At 37.8% G+C, this 12,666-nt stretch overlaps 1 long non-coding RNA gene across 1 annotated transcript; it reads left to right on the top strand.

Annotated features, from left to right (window-relative positions):
- Nucleotides 1-4,513: 4,513 nt before the first annotated feature.
- Nucleotides 4,514-12,087, top strand: LOC140844280 (uncharacterized). Its single transcript, XR_012122427.1, has 3 exons — nt 4,514-4,741; nt 9,378-9,485; nt 12,046-12,087. It is a non-coding gene; the product is annotated as an uncharacterized lncRNA (long non-coding RNA).
- The last annotated feature ends 579 nt before the right edge of the window (nt 12,088-12,666 follow it).

Below are 12,666 nucleotides of genomic sequence, written 5' to 3'. Positions count from 1 at the left end.
ACATGGACACTGAAGGGAGTAAACTGGAGTCATAATGCCTGTCACAGTGACAAATACACAGTCTGTAACCTGCGACCTGTTGGGAGGCCTGCCTGACCCACGCCAGCTACTTGTTAGCAACTAAGGTCTGGAGCCACGGCACAACCCTGAAAGAGGGTTGTGAAGATGAAGTCAGCCTCTGCTCGGCAGGTGAAGTCTAGAAAGTAAAATTCTATTGTATTGTATATACTTTTGGGTAAAAAAGAGCAATGGAGTCTGCTGCTGTTTTGTTCCTTCAGTATTTTTATTTGTTCTTGATGGGAGGAGTCTAGTAACTACAATGTCACTCATGTAATTGTAGATTAATGATACCAAAAAATAAAAATAAAAATAAATAAATAAATAATTTTCAACAACAACAAAAAAAGGTAAGTTCCATCAGAAAAAAAAAAAAGAACAATGGAGTTTGTATGTCCTATACATCTGAGTGTGTAGACTAAGACTCATAATTGCTTAAAATCTAGTAAAAATAAAATAACATTATTATGATTGATCACTTATGACTGGATGGCCACCCTCTGAACCCTGTATTAAGTACTTTAAAAGCACTCCTTCATTTACTTCCCACAAATCTGCAGAATAGATGCCTTCATTAACCGCAGTTTATGAAGGAGAAATCTAAGGCTTAGTAACCTGCCTAAGGTTATATTGCTGTCAATGCCCTTATGGTGCAATTCAAATACTGCCACTTTTGCAGCAATTCAAATATTGACACTTTCCCTTACCTATTTTCTTTCCTGATTAATTTTTCTTTCACTAAAGGATGATACCATCTTTACTATACTGTCATAGTTGTCTTGACTGTATCTACAAAATATATATGAAGCTCTTTGTCATGTGAAGCTAAACAGTATTCAGTGAGACAGAGCTCAGTGTCCTGAAAATCAAAATAAGTGGAATTCTAAAAGGAGCAGAAGCATGATTAAAATTTAGAGCAGTTCAGCTAGATTTAATGAAAATAAAAAGAACAACTTGAATTCACACTTACTTTCAAACCTAATCATTAAGAGAAAGGAACCAAGATTCCATAAATATGATGATATGATTAAGATAGATAAGATTATCTTCAGCAAGTAATCTCTCTTTCTCTCTCTCTTTCTCATCTTTCTGAGAGGAGTATACTTCTCTGCCCATGGATCCACTGATGTTATTCTTGATTATGTGATGTTCTTTAGCCAGCAGAATATGAGCAGGCATGCCACACGCTTATAGAGCTGGTATTGCTATCTTGGACTTGAATGATTCTCCATGAGAAGAAATTCTGTCCCCCCAGCATAGACGCTACCCCTTGAGCCAGAGCTCAGAATGAACCAGTCTCCAGTCCTAAACCACACCTGGTTAAATCCTTATCCTAAATGTGGTGCCACTCAACATAAGCTACAGACATAGGAAGAAGAAATGAATGCTTATTCTTTTTTCATCACAGAAGCTGACTGATACAATGATCAAGGTGAAAGATTGTCCAGCTGATTATCTCTTTACTTTTGGTTTTTCATTCAGGAATCAGTCTGGTGAAATGAATCGTGAGAGGGGTACCCTCTATATACTGGTATAGCTACTTACTTTTAGAGTGTGATGTGCTAGAAAATAGACACTAGAAAATAGAAAAGCTTGGGTCTACAGCCATATTACCCTGAATGCACCTGACTTCTTCTATTCTCTGAAGCTAAGTAGGGTTAAGCCTGGTTAATACTTGGATGGGAGAAAAATTTGACTTAGGAGCTTGAAACAATAAGGAAATTTGTATCACCCTAAGTCAAGTCCCAGAGAAAGAAAGAAAAGGTATCTTCACTGATCATTTAGCAGGTGACCATTCAGAAAAGGAAGAATTTGGACAGACTTTGGGAGGAAAGTGTTTAAGATACTTTGTAGGCTTCAAAATCTTCATTCAAAAATGTGAGTAATCTTAATGTCTGCCTTATGGGAGGCTTCTTCATTCAATTCACAAATATTTATTAAGCATCAGCGTTTATAGGTCCACTAGTCATGATACGTGTTGAAGGTACAATGGTGGAAATGAAAAAGAGAGAAATTGCTCATCTCATGGAACATATTATCTGGTGAGCCAGACAGTATTTGTAAAAACATAAATTCACAATAATTAAGTAAATGTATAATTAAAAACTTCCAAAAGTGTAATAAAATATTAAAAGATTTAGTGCACATAATGTGTTTAGCCTAGTACTAAATTATTAATATTTTTTACATATTAATGTGAACAAATGGTGGCAGCATTCAGGGCAGTGTGGTAGCTGTGACTATCGGGGTGAGATTCTTGCACAGGCCCAAGCTTTCTGGGGTTGGGACTTTGTTTTTATTTCTCTCTCTCTTTGCTCTCTCCTTATATTTCCTTCAGGGAAGCATCACAGCACTGAACAGGTTTTAAACTGGTGAGTTAATAATGAACTTCACAGTCTTTGTTATCTGGGTTTGTCTTTCCTAATGCCTCACCTGAGCTCCTGTACCAAACAGGAGGATGGTTTTCATGGAAGAAGGTATCTAGGGAAGCACCTCGGGCCAGCATTTTCATTTTGAGCTTAAGTATCAGGAAGGAAGGGGATCACTACAGGCTCACTGCAGTGTCCACTGTGTCTCTGAAATGTCCTTTGTGTTTACTGGAACCTAGTGGGCTCACAGCAAATGCTCCAGTAGCCTCATGAAGTATAGATTATACTGAACCCCCTCGGGTCTGGTAACTGAGTGTTATAATAGGGGGGCATTGAAAAAGAGCAATGGGGTGTCTATTTTAGGTACCAAACCTAGTGCCACTTTTTATACATAGGATACTGTCTCTGGGTAAGTCACTTAATACTGCCAGATTTTTCTCATCTATAAAAAAATCAGATTTTAGTCTAGATGAACAGTTAGGTCCTTCCCATGTCCAACCATGCATGGTTGAACTATTTCAATAACCTCTAAAATGGCCATCTGTGTATCTGTGATACATATTTCAGAAAAAGTATTTAAGATAGGCAGAGACCTAAAGATTCAAACACCATGTCTTCCCAATATATTTTTGCTACAAAAGCCTTGACTTAGATGATGACATTGATATTGAAATTTCCCAAGAACTTTGAGTTTAACTTGCTATTTTAGATCTAAGATGACATACACATAGATTATAGAAGTATATTTCTGTGGCAGCTGAACTTCTAAGTTTAAAATCAATGAGGCAAAGCTGCTTTATTGAGTTATTCCAATAATATCTATTTGCTTTTAAAAAGGCCTTTGTCTAATGATAGACTTGTATGGCTGAGAAGAGTAATGGACTGCATCTAATTTAAACCATTATTTCACAAATGGGAATGTTCTTACCTCCTTTTATCCTGTGCCAACTTGGATTTGGTTTAACCTGAGATCGTCTCACTGTGTGGCTGTCACTATTATTACAGGGTGAAGAAATGAGCATTTATTGATGGCATACTTTGTTAAATACTGGGACAATTGCATGTCATTAAATTTGTACCTCACAATTTCAAAGCTAAATAGATATTAATATCATGGTTTACCGATATGGGAATTGAGGCTCAGAGTTCATGGAAGTTGAACAAGCACACCTAATTCATTAGTAAGCTTAGCCAGGGTTTGAAACCATCCTTGTTTATTTATTTGACCTTCAAAACATCTTTTTACTATGCTGGTCCTCACCTTAATATTTATACATTGGTTTACAAAGGATCTGCCACCTCCTGAAATTGCTTTCAAAGTTTTGGTTCTCTCATTTTCACTTTCTCTCTCTCTCTCTCTCTCTCTCAATCTCTCTCTCTCTCTCTCTCTCTATATATATATATATATACATATACATATATATACATATATATATATATGTATATATACACACACACACACATATATATATATACATATATATGTATATATATATGAATTAAATTATTTCCCCTCTGGAGAGAAAAGCTTTTAGCTTTAATCACATTTTCAAAAGGATACATGACCCCCTCCAAATATTCAAGATCTTGAAGATTCATTTCATATTACTATAATTGTTAATATCATTATTTACAATCCACCTTATTGCAAAAATATTTTGATGGAAATTTGCTACACGTATCAGTTAGGTCAGCCTGGGTGGTGCCTCCCATATCCCAGTCATTTAAAATAACAAAGGTTCACACTCAGGCACCATGACTATGTGAGGAGGTGGTGTCTCTGGGTGACCTGCATTCAATAAGCCAGACTGAGAAAGTCTTTACAATCGTAATGTCACAGGACGTGAAGACAGATGGAATGGGGAATCGCTGGCTCCCACATGAGCCCATAACTGTTCAAGTTTAGTTGCCAGCATTGATAGTGGGGCCGCACCTAACTACGGGGGCTCCAGGGTGTAATGTTCCTGGACGCCCGAGGTAGAAGAGTGGTGGTGGAGCCTCCCGTGGCATCCCTACACTCAAAGAAAAAGACATAAAGAAGGAAAGAAAGGAGTATAAACGGAAATTGAAGATAGAAGAGAAGAATATGTGTAACGAAGTTCTCTACAATGATAAACATTGACAAGAATATCCATCTGAGTTTCTCTGCAACTAAAGCAAAAGGATTATATAATCATTTTTAAATTTGCATTGTCTTTAGGGATTGGCAAACGCTTTCTGTCAAAGGCCAGAGAGGAGATTTTCTTCAGCTTTGTGGGCCATTCTTCTTCTAACTGTACAGCCAGTTGTAAAGTGGGAACAGCTGTAAATAAGAGGTCAGTGAATGGACGTGACTGCGTTTCCATTTGGCTCAAGGGCTGCAGTTTGTGGGCTTTTTGCCTGTATGATTGGCAGGCGTTGGTTGCTTAGCAACATCAAAGGTTCTTTAGGTTAAGGTCAAAAACAAATTTCTTCATTCCATAAAAATGGAACTTTAGTGATGAACTGGACAACTTCAACAAAATTCCTATAACCAACACATTATTGCCTCCTAGAAAACCACATGGCACTTTCTAAATAAAAGCTACGTCATATAGTATTTCTATGGGATGAAACGGAAAGTACTTACATTCAAAGCCTTATGTTAGGCTTGCTTAACCGAAGGAAAGTGCCTGGGATAAATAAAAATGGATAGAATATCCTCAAGGTACATTAATACATTGATATTATTTCTCATATTTTAGCTTTTGATTAAAATACAAAAGTGGGCAGCTGGTGTCCGGCAAGGGTGCGACATAGAGATAATCCAGGTATAACAATAACACAGATTTTTTAAGAAAATCCCCTGGAAAGAGTGAGCTATCCTACTTTGAAGAAAACTGAAGAGACTAACAAGATCCTCTCCTGAGCTGAAGGCGACTGAACTGACTCAAATATGTCGTTAGAAGAAATGTTAAGTCTAGAACCTAGGTCTTCTTCCTCTCAGTTTAGGTCTCTTTCTACTCAACACATGAGCTTCCCTGTAACTATGTGTGGACTGAATGTAAGAAAGTTAACAGCAGTATTTTAAGCTGGACCTCCAGAAATAAGGCACACTTGTTATATTCATTTTGTTTTTATCTTAGCTCCCCACTTACCTGCCCTGTGCCCTTGGGAAACTTACTTCACTTTTGCTCATCCCAGTTCCCTCACCTGGAAAATTAGGATAACAATACAACCTACCGCATACGGTTGTTCTTAATATCCAGTATAAGACACGTAAAATGCTTAGAAAGGTTCTAACATATAGTAACTGCTTCACAAAGTATAGCTATTATTTTTACTATTACCATTAGCCTCATCATATGTATCCTTATAAATTAGCACATCTTTGAATATGACTAATTTGCAAACCCTGCACTTCACTTATGAAAACTGACTCTTCCCTCATATAAATACACACTCTTAACTGCCTGGATTTTTAGTGAACACATTTTTTTTTGAGACAGTGAAAATTCACTTTTAAGGAACTTTGTCTGTGGACAGAGATAGCAGAGAAACCCAAAGCATTTGTTGCAGCATTTTTCATGGATAAATGAGCAACTTTTAACTCTTAACTCTGCATCTATTACCAGCTTTTCTTTCTCTGAGAAAACACACATTTGCACACATGTGCTCACAAGCATATGTGCACACAGATGCAGTCTACTGAGATCAGAGAAAATATTTTGAATCCTTAAATCCACTCAGCTGCACAGTGAGACAGCCCTGAATTAGCTTTAAACATCAGCAGAACAGTTAATGGGCACTGTCAATTTTTGCAGCCACCCAGTAGGTTATACAAGGTTTCCATTTATTGTTCCTTATTCTTGGCTTTCTGTGTGCGTATGTATAGATGTGAAATGAAGACTCTTCTGGAAAGGAAACAAATTGCTGTATTTCACACAGAAATTGATGGTCATATTTTTCTCTGCTCTAACAGTGGTTTAATCTCCTTTCCAGTGCAAAAATGTAATTGGACAAATAAAGCAAACTTTAAAAAAGTGTCTTTGGGAAATACTATTATGTAGGGATAGGGTGAAGGCAGTCTTTTTTTTTTTTCTTCTTTCCTTCCTACCTTTAAGAAAGTGGAACAAAGATTTAGGCTGGTCCTCTGCAGTATTTCCAAACCCTCCCTAATACTGTCGCTACCTGCTTTTTTATCATTATTACTTGTTTTTCCTCCTTATGAAGTCATCCCTCTTGCAACACGGAACTACTTATTTTTTGTTTTGTTGCTAATGTCCCCTCTTCATGTATGACCCCTAAACAGATTCTATGCATTTTAAAAAGTAGGTTAGAACCACACAAATAGTCACTAAGCAGTTCCACAGATGGATATGTAGAGATAGGATAAGTGACCTATTTTTTCTTCTCCAGTATGTATACTTGAAGGAAAGGATCTTCTTGCATCTTTTTACTAAAGTCTTATAAGGTCTTTAATAATTGTTGGAGGATTTAAAATAATTGCTCTCAAGAGTTCAACTATTACATTGAGAAACTGGGGCCTCTGATTTGTGCCTAAACTTTAGGAAGCCCTTTTCTGGCACTTTCCTTACAGAGTGAAAGAGGAGCCCATTGGGACAAGGAGAAATAAGTCACACTCCAAACTGCCCTAAACCCACCACATCACTGGCCTCTCCCCTAAGTTTGTTTCAGGGTGGGCTTCATTGCAAAAATGCGTACTCTGAGCCCAAGGGGGGCCACGAGGCTGCTGTTGCAGAAGGCATGGAGCTTGGGTTTGCAGAAGCAGTGGCTAGGTGCACTCTTGCAAGGCTGTTCATGCTGCAGTTGGAACCAGGAATAAGAAGAAAAGGAGTGTGAAGCCCTAGGAATCAATCATCCTAAATTAAATTCTTTCCGTGTTATGGCAGAGCTGTCACTGTCAAGGTAGAGACAACACAGTTTATTCAGATTTATTCGTTTGATTTACCTGTGTAGCTCTCCTTTTGTGTTCCAGCAAATGTTAGGCCTGGGCAGGAATCACATGCTCTCTTCTTCAAGGGGCATTTCTTGACCCTCTCAGCCATCTCTTGACTCCCATTTCCCTAGCTATATGCCTTGCCCACTCTATATGTCACTTATAGTTGTCAATTGGATACATCTATGAATTCATCTCCATTACCAGATAGAAAAATTTTTGGAAGCAGGCTCTGTATGCCAGATTCGTCTATGTGTCTTCACAGTACCTATTGTAGCATATCTTACAAATTATAGATAATCAATAAATCTTTTTGAATTAATAGAAAAATAAGTGTCTCAAAAAATTGTCCATTTTGCCCTGTTCTAGAATGTACCAGACACATGATAATTTCTCCTGTCAAGGCCATTTGGTTACAACAAACACATTCCAGTTAATGCAATGCAGAATGTAAGGAGACACCCACCATCTCTTGGGGATGAAGTAAGATTGAGACTCATAGGCACTAAAACTCAGGGTTTGAGAGGGTGGCTGTTTTCTCTAGGGCTAAATGACTGCTGTTGCTTCTTTAATGGATATTAGTTTCTTCTCCTCCCAGGTTTCTGCTCCACTTACTGTAACTGAATCTCTGGTTATTTAATTTACTGGAACACTATGTGTATTAGTCAGTGTTCAACCAGAGAAACAGAACCAGTAGGAGATACATGTTAACAGATGTAAACAACTGGTCTATGTGGTTCTGAGGGTTGGCTAGGCAAGGCAGAAATCTATGGAGCAGGACATTGAGAAGGGCAGGCTGAAATTCTTGGGTGTGGTCTGAAGTTGCAATTCATAGGCAGAAGTTCTTCCTCAGAAAATTTCAGTTCTGCTCTAAAGGCTTTTCAGCTGATTGAATCAGGCCCTCCCAGACCCTCTAGAATAATCTCCCTTATTTAAAGTCAACTTATTTTGGATTTTAATCATATCTAGTAAATACTTTTACAGCAACAGCTAGATAAGTGGTTGGTTGAATGATTTGGTCTGTGGCCTCATCAACTTGGCACATAAAGAAGGCCATCACACTGTCTCTGGCCCTTGATCAGCCAGAGATTTTGCTTAGATTACCAATTTAGACAGCCCCATTCTCATAGCTAAAATAATCAAAAGGAAGGATTGTGTTAATTTCTAGCAATCAGTAGTGAAATAAAAGAGACCAAGAAAACATACTCTGTAGATCTGCTCCTTGCAAATACCATCCTGGAAGGGCTTCCAAGCAGAAGCTGTGGGCATGGCTAACAAAAACCCCGTCTTGTAGAATGTGGACCTTTGGCTCTTTTCCTTAACACACTGAAGTCAGGGGGCAGACTACGGGAGGCAAGGCATATTTACACTTTCTGGCTTTGACGGTGGACGTGCTTACCCATAAGGAAGTTTTATATGAATGAAATAAATTTGAACTATCCACCAAGAAAGCATTCATTAGAAATTTGCTCATTTAGAAATGTAATAAATACAAAGGCAAACCAATAAAATGTAGCATGGTCATAAAACTCCTAATTTCTTTCAGATGTAGTAATAGTAATAATAGTAAAATATGTGCGTGAATCTTTGGCTATTTTTGTGTTATAAACATAGCTCAATTCTGTCAGATTTTTTTTTTCACTCAGAATTGTGTTTTTTGCAGGATAAATATCAATGTGACTTCATAATTCTGCAAGTACATAACTTCGGTGGAGAATATAAAATTTTACTCACTTACCAATCAGCTCTTTCTGTCAGTATAACCAATTAGGTATTCATCCTAAAGTGAAGCCTTACAGATCACAGTGGAAACAAACAGTTGTCATGTGCTGTGGCTGAACTGAATGCTAATCATGGCTGACTTCCTTCTGCTCCATGAAATGTGTGTTTTACAGTGATGCTCAGAATAGTGTATAGGAGCAATAAATTGTATTTTCACTCTCCAGGCTCCATTTTACAAATTCTGCATATGAGTTGCGCATCTGTTTTGATTTGCTTTTGATGCCATAACTTGCTATGTCCTATGGTTTTAGATATTCAAGCTTTCTTGCTGACAAGTCTCTGTCCTAAGAAGAAATGGAAGACAGAAAGAACTGAGATGCACAGAAGTGAATTTCTAAAAGCATTCAATGGGTATCCATGTAAGTGTGGGTTCAGTGTCATTTATTATAAGGAACCCCTGTTTTAGGAAATATACCATGTTAGGCACTAAGGGAAACTACCCCTTTTATGAAGTACAAGCTTTAGTTTTGAAAGCTCACTATCTAGTCTTAAGACAAATACAGAGAGTATTGAAAAATTATTTAAAGCAGGAATAGTCAGAGAAAAGGCGTGAAATGTTTTATGGATTTCTAACGGATGACCAGATTATACACGCAGGACAGTAAACATGACATCATGGAGGAGCTTTGAAGGATGTTGAAGATGGACTTGCTGAACCAATGTAGAACTACGGTATAGCATGGGCAAAGGACAATGTGGGCCAGAAGGTGTGTCTGAGCACAGGACATCATCCCTTGTGGATACAGAGGGGGTACCACCAAAACAATATGACTGGACCCAGATTATGAAAAACTTTGGATGCTAGGCTATCACACATCTTTATTTCTGAGGAATGCAGCAAATAATCCTGTGAACAGGTGAAATTAAGACATGAAGGCAGAAACATATCCAGGCAGGGATTTCCTTCTTACACATCACCTACCCTCCCCAGAGTATGGTCCATAGACCCCTGCTACTGGTTTGTAAGTTCAGCAAGTGAAATTAAATGTTTAGGAAAAATATTTTAATAATTTGCCATCAAAGTGCATGATTTTGCATTTTCTAATCTTCACCAAAGATAATCTGACAGGTACCCCAGGGCCTCCCCACAGGGTGCTTAGCCTTTGGACATATTCAGTTTGCAACTGGAGTTAGAAATTCTGTGTATGTCTTTCCTTTGTTCTTCATTCCCCTCATGCCACTGGACAATTTCCTTAACTGCATTATGATCTCAACATTTTGATATTGCATCTTAATCTTGGCCTGTTAAAAAGAGAATAATACCAGCCCATAGAAATCTACCCCATGTAATCTAGAACAGGGTTGGCAGTTTCAGAAAGCCATTGAAAAGGAAAAATGCTCCCAAATCAGATCTGCCCATATACCTCAGGCAGGTATAAAAGGAAACTTAGAGGACAGGCTGCCTTAATTAATCTCATATACCAATTTTTCAGTTTAACACAGATAAGGATGTAAGTCAATGAAATTTGATGGGACAGATGTCATCCTTGTTACTGATTTTAAAAGATCATATCAAGTACATATCCTAGAGATGTTAACACACACAAACACACAGGAGACGTAAGAGTTATTTCAGTGAAGACTTCTTTAAAACCATATTTTATTTCTTGCTTGGGCTTCTAACACATCAGGCCTATCAAAACATTTGACCTGTAAGTAGTAGGTTCTTGGATTCTCATATCTGGTGTTATATAAAAAGGGAAAGATGTTAAGGAATACTATGTTTATTTTTCTCTCTGTTTCTTATTATGTATTTGTATAATGGTTATCCTCGTGGAGGGCATTGGCTCCAACTTCATCTGTGACATGGTACACCTCTGTGAGAAGCAAAGTAACTCAGGAGCTAATAAAAGGAAAAGAGGAGACTAACTCTTTGCTTAAATCCTTTTTAGAAATAAAGGAAGGGTATATTTTTAACCTATAAAATATACTCATGGAGTAGGTAATATTACCCCCAGTTTACAAATAAAGAAACTGAGATTTAGAGAAGTTAATTAAGTTGCCAGCATCACATAGCTAGGAGGTGAAGGAAACCCTGCTTTAGCCTAAGTACGTTCTTCCCACTCTCCTAGCTGAAGTTTGATAAAAATAAATACCATGTCAGAATACAAATTTAGGTGGACAAAAAAGAAAATGGGCAAGTCCTTGGAGTTTAAAAAATCCTCAGTTTAATCCAGACAAAATCAGATGGGAAAAAAATGCAAGTAAGCTGATTATATAGATGTTAACAAAAATGCAGGACTGAAAGGAATGTTGGTGGGTAGAGGCAAGGGTTGGAAGCATATTGAATATATTTTGAATAATAGAACAGTTTTGAAATTTTCAAGTCTCTGCATCCATATATATTTATGAATACATATTATCAACAAGGAAACAAAACATCTGCGACCCACACCTAGAAGAATGAGGGGTTGTAATTAGTCCTGCTCACAGGATCTGCTGATATTCAGGGACAAATTCATGTATAAATGTTTTGTGACTCTTAAATCTGACTACAGGTGAAAAATGTCTGCAAATCACTAAAAAAATTACAAGTGTTTACATATTGTCCCAGAACCTAGACTTTCAAAGTCATTGCAAGGGTACGTTTTATTCAACTATGTTTTAGGGAAAGGAATCTTTATCTCTATTCAACTGTTTCTTTAGGAAAAAGATCCTTTTTCTCTGTCTCTCTTCTCTCTCCTCTCTCTCTATGTATTTTCCCCTCCTCCCCTTTTTACACAAGTCTTCATCAAACTTTGATACCCATTTCTGCATGTGAGTAAAATAACAGAAATTTATATCATGATCCTATAGCACAGCATTTTTAAAGCTTTTTATTTAGAATATAATCATTTTGAATGGTGGATTTTGTTTGCTTATTTATTTCTGTATCACATTACCAACTATTTTTTATGCCTTTTATTTATGACCCTAAAGCCAATTTCAAGATTAGAAGAAACAGATTGCCAACTTTACAGGTGAGTCATCCAGGACCTCATCTGCCCTTGACAGCCCCGCTAGGTACTCTAGAATTCAGATGCTACTCTGCCCAGTCTGAATGTGTAACTGAAACAAATCACCAAGCCATGGAAGCCTGCAAATCACCTTCTTGGTATTCTAGTCTGTTCAGATATTCCTCTGACCCTACAGCATGAACATGTTGAAAACCAATCTTTTTCTGAATGAAATCCTCCCCCTGCTCATGCTCTGCTGTAGAGAGTCTCTCTTCCACTCGATCCTCCAAGCTGGACACCTGCGTTTCACCCTCGCCCCCTCTACTACCATCAACCCTTAGTTTGTCTGTTTGTTTTAACCAACTCCTGTCCATTCTGCCTTTCTTAACCCATCGATTTCTGTCCATTTCCAGTGCCCTGGTTCCGTGCGGGTGACCATGTTCCCAGGGATTTTCTGAAGGCACCTCCAGTTAGCGTTCCTGCCCTCACTTTTGTCTCCCTCCAAGCCACAGTTCAGGCAGCATCCAGAGCACTTTTCCCCCTAAATTTAGATTATGTTGTTCCTTTATTTAAAAGTCATTGTTGACTATTTCTCTTAGAATCA

The sequence above is a fragment of the Manis javanica genome, chromosome 11, assembly GCF_040802235.1.
Source record: "Manis javanica isolate MJ-LG chromosome 11, MJ_LKY, whole genome shotgun sequence".
NCBI classification, from domain to species: Eukaryota; Metazoa; Chordata; class Mammalia; order Pholidota; family Manidae; genus Manis; species Manis javanica.
This window is presented reverse-complemented; position numbering and strand designations above follow the sequence as displayed.